The sequence below is a fragment of the Solanum pennellii genome, chromosome 12 (assembly GCF_001406875.1).
Source record: "Solanum pennellii chromosome 12, SPENNV200".
Lineage (NCBI taxonomy): Eukaryota > Viridiplantae > Streptophyta > Magnoliopsida > Solanales > Solanaceae > Solanum > Solanum pennellii.
In genome coordinates, this window is record NC_028648.1 from 40966314 (window position 1) to 40971466 (window position 5153).

Below are 5153 nucleotides of genomic sequence, written 5' to 3' on the forward strand. Positions count from 1 at the left end.
TATATATATACATATATATACATATATATATATATATATAGTCCCTCCATTTAAAAAAGAATGATCTAGTTTGACTTGGAACGTAGTTTTAAAAAGAAAGAAGAGTTTTAAATCTTGTGGTTCTATATTAAAGTTATGTCAAATGTACCAAAATATCCGTTAATCTTGTGATATTAAACATGTCACGTGAAAATTTAAAGTTAAAGGGGTTGTCATAAAAGAAAATGGTCATATATATATATGTATATATATATACTCAAAAAACAAATTAAAAATTTCAAACTTGTTCTGTTTCATATCATTAAAAATTAGCATTAATTTAGTAAGAAAGCACACATGCCAGAAAATTATCAAATATATTATAGAGGACAATTTCATAAATTATCATTAATTATGAAACTATTTAGGGGTTTGACAATTTTGGGATTTTAGGGTTTCGAACATCAGTTTAGTCTCTCTGCTATACGAGTTTTGCTTCTCAACTAAGTCTTACATTGGCGGCCATGACTTCAAACTTTTGTGAGTTCCTTTTTTACTTTTATTGATTTAAATTTTATCCTCAAAATCTTAAAGACTTCATATGTGATCCATTGCCTGTTTAATTTTGTTGTAATCATTAAATTATTGTTTAAGTGATTGAACAAGAAGATCCGAATCATATTCGCCATACATTCTTGTTTTTAACATAGAGTTTTTTTTTTGTTGAAATAATTTTTAATATTATATGAAATTACATGAGTTGATCATAAATGGAACAATGAATATTTGTATAATTGATAATGACATGTTTAGAGTGGAGGTTTGATTGTATTTTTTATTTCCCATGAACTTTTCTTACGATTCTTTCTTGCAACTCAGTCAAATAAGTATTAAATATATCCAGAAAGGTAGTGTTAAGGTCTATGTTCCCCCGATATTTCCCTCACTCCACTTATTAGATTATACAGACTATTTTGTTTAACAATCTTTATTTTAGTTATTAGTGTTTACTTTTATCTTAGTTTCAAATTAATTTTGTTCCTAGTTTGTTTCCTCATGTTTTCAATTCACCATAACTATATTATTATTTTTGTTTTTGAAATTACACCTCATAATATTAAAGAGATTGTGTCATTTAAAATTTTGGCTTTTAATGAGTGATAGTTATTAAAGTAGAATTTCATCATAAGTGAGGTAAGAGACATGTTTTCCTTTATATTGTTTTTTGAATTATATTTACTTAAGGTATGTTGAAATTTATTTCTTATTATGTTGAATTTGAAATAAGAGTGTTATGTTAAAAATTGGATTATATATTTAGCTTATAGTTTCAATTTTAATCATTTTGTAGTCCACTGATATTTTATTTTTGTCAAACATTTGAGTTATGTATTATATTTATAGATTTTATCCTTTGGCCAAGTAACTCGTTTATGATGTTCTTATGAAATGCGTTATTTTACTTATTTAAAGTAACTCAATTGAAATTTTATTAATTGGAGAATTATACATCAGTGGTTTTTTACATCGTTAGTTACAGATATACAATTATTGATTAGTAGATTTTAAAAAAAGTAAGTGTATCTTTAAAAACTTATTTTGTGTCATATATAAAACTTTAATTTTTTATGATTAAATTTATTTCAAAATTAATTTAACTGTAATTGTACTTGTGCAACCAAACAATACAGCTTTAATTACCCTCTAATTAGAATATGAAAAAATAGGTCATTATAATTATTATATTGAGTAATTATTATGTTGTGTAATTATATAATTACAAGGGTGGTAATTACATTAATTGTAATTAACATGTAGCTTTTCAAAGAGATCCTAAACTATTTATGAATGGTAACAATTTAGTTTTGTTTTATACTCTTGTTTTCAGCCTTGCTAATTTTTGGAAGTGTTTTTTGATTTTCCATGTCATGACATTAGATGAGATTAAAAGCAATAGTGTAAATTCACATCGTCAATCCTAACTTATTTTGAATTGAGGTATAATTGTGATTTCTTTGTTTGTATGAGTTGTTATTTAAAAAAAATTTCTTGCAACTCTTCTTGGAAAACTCTTCTTTTAATATGATACCCCACAAAGAAAGTGTAAAGGTTTGTGTATATCCTATCCTTTCCAAAAAAAAAAACACTTATAAGATTACACTGAATATTTTGTTGTTGTTTACCAATGTATGGTTTAGTCATTGTTGTGTACCTTTATTGTGTTCTATTATTTCAATAGTGTCTTTGTTTCTCTGTCATATGTTAGTTATTATTGTTTACTTAGAGCCTGTTTGGCTCAGCTTAAAAGCTGGTCAAACTGACTTAAAAGCTGATTTTTGACTTATTTAGCTGTTTGGCAATACTCAAAATAGCTTATTTTAAGTTAAAAAAAACTTATTTTAAGCCAAAAGTTAAAAGCTGGGGTAGGGGTGCTTTTTTTTTTTAGCTTATAAGCTGTTTTAAGTTGACCACATTTTTATCTTTTTGCCCTTAATATTTTTATACAATCTCCAAATTACAACATAACCCTAACATCTCGTTCTTCCATTTTTCTCTTTTCACGTTTGGCATAGCAACTTCAGCACTTTTATCCAAACACATAACTGCTTATTTTAAAAATAAATTTCAGCACTTTCAAAAGTACTTTTTTAAAGCTGCTTTTATTAAGCCCATCCAAACGGGCTCTTATTCTTCTTTTTCAAATTTTTATCTAACGTGTTTTATATATTATTAATTCTTTATTTTCTGTTAAAAGTTTGAATCATTATTTATCTTTTTAAAGAGAGTAAAACAATAGCACTGAATTCATTTAAAAAATCAACATCAGAAAAGGAAATAAGAGTTTTTCCGGTCAATCGCTTTATCCACCGCATTTTACGCCAATGTCATTTGCTGATGGTGATGCTGAAGGTGTTTGGCCTCATTCTTCGATGAACTATGATCTATTTGAGTCCAATTTTCAGTTTGAGCATGCACCTCTTCTCAAAAGACTGACAAATTCCGACAACTATTTGCCAAATTCTATATCATTCCCAACTATTAAATCTAGACTGAATTCACCAAATCTTCAAGAAAGCAAAGGGATAAGTCATATATTCTATAAAATCCGCATGTGTGCTATGTTCTTGAAAGAAACTTGCAAGAATGGGGAAAATTGTACATATGCTCATGGTGTTGAAGATCTGCGGGAGCCTCCTCCCAACTGGCATGATCTACTCTGTGTGATGGATAGAGAGTTGAATGAGGATAAGGAAAAAATGCATAGGATGAAAATTTGCAAGATATTTTATGATGGAGAGGAGTGTCCTTATGGACATAAGTGCAAATTTCATCATGAACATCATCCAAATTTAAGGGAAACATGCAAAAGGACAGGGAGAGTTCTGCAATAAGTATCAAAACTACAGGGAACATAAGTGATCCTAGGATTATTATGACTAGTAAGAATGAAAATGATATAGTCCATTATGAGATTCCTACATATTGGAAGACAAAGATATGTATCAAGTGGGAGACAACAGGTCAATGCCCATTCCGTGATCGTTGTCACTTTGCTCATGGACAATCAGGTAAGTTAATTTTTTTATGCCCTCACATTTTCTTTCATTTATATAATTTAATTACATGTTTATTTGTAAAAACAATATAAGGGAGAGTAGTACTAGGTATTGATTGAGATCCTAGAGGCAATATTTTTTGTTGCTATGTACGTTCTTTGTTAGAGTTGAAATAGATCAAATTAGAACGAGAATCTTCATATGATTTACCTTTTGTATAGTAATTGAATTAGAAAAGAGAAAAAACCATCTAAAAAGATTGTAGCCAAAATAGCATTCAAAAGTTCTATTCTTTCCTTAAACATGAAAGTCTTGATTTGGTTGGGTCCATATAATATTCCAGGAATTGGTTGTGTTATAATGTCCTTTGATTGGTGTTTCGCATATTCACAACTATTTATTGTTCTCCAATGACGACAATCTTATTTCCTTTGAAAGACATTAGATACGTAGTTTCTTTGTCTATTCACTAAACATTTAAAACAAGTAAAAATGCAAATCTAACCACATCGAGCCTACATCTTGGTTTTATAGGTCTAACATTAAAATAACTTGGTCGTTGCAAAATTTTTACTAAACAAGTCGACACAAAATATGTGATTCATGGGCTTCAGGAGTTACGTATCTCTTATCTATTAATTTTTTTTACAGTTGACTTTCTATAGTAAAATATGAGATCTATTAACTTTGATTGTGATTGCTTACTTGGAGTCATATTCTTATTTTTCTATTTAAGTCTAATCTTGCAAGGTCTATCCTGAAGTTCTTTCTTTCTCTGCTCATTTGCTGAAGTTGGTTATTTCTTTTAGCAGAGTTGCAAGCACCGGTGTTGATGAATTCTTTCACTATTACTCCAAGGCCCTTCTCAGCTCCGCTTGTTGCAAACAAAGTGGTCAATGCTTCGGCAAAAGAGGAAAAAGGGGAAAGAAAATCCTTAAGTGGAAACCGTCAAAAAAAATCGCAGATGTATATGGAGATTGTCTCGATGGCTACGTTCCATCCCACCTCTTATTTAGAAACACCGAGAGCTGAACTTTCAATTTATCGTCTCCAATCCTGGTTACATAAATGGACGCATCCCAACAAGGATTATAAACAGATAAGGATATCGTATTCATGGCGTATCATAAGTAACTTTTTTATATGGTTTCTTACAAGTTATGTAATCGTTGGCTTTTGAAATATGTAATTAAATATTTTTTTTGTTTTAAGGTAAAATCTGTCAGAATTTCATTGAGAGAAACATTGAAACGTTATTAATTTATTTTACTTTATCAGGATGGATTATCATTATTTTATATGTTATTCTTTTATCTGAGAAGTTTGGTTTATTAATGATCGTACCAGAACATCAACATATACAAATGTTTATTTTTTGTCTACCTTCATTGTAGTTCCAAAACCTAACACTATTTGAAAATTTCATATCTATATGGGCAAGTTGACAAATTAATAGCTCATTTGACCACGTTTTTGGTAGGCCAAATATCACGAATCAAAATCTTAGATAATAATGACACGTACATCCATTCCACTAGTAGGTAAGTCGAATCCATATATTAATTGGAACTAGAATTAACGAGCTATCACACGAAATAGAAGAAAGCTAAAGAAAAA

The 5153-nt window shown here is 29.0% G+C and overlaps 1 pseudogene; it reads left to right on the plus strand.

Annotated features, from left to right (window-relative positions):
* Nucleotides 1–2861: 2861 nt before the first annotated feature.
* LOC107006239 lies at nt 2862–4568 on the plus strand (annotated as a pseudogene).
* The last annotated feature ends 585 nt before the right edge of the window (nt 4569–5153 follow it).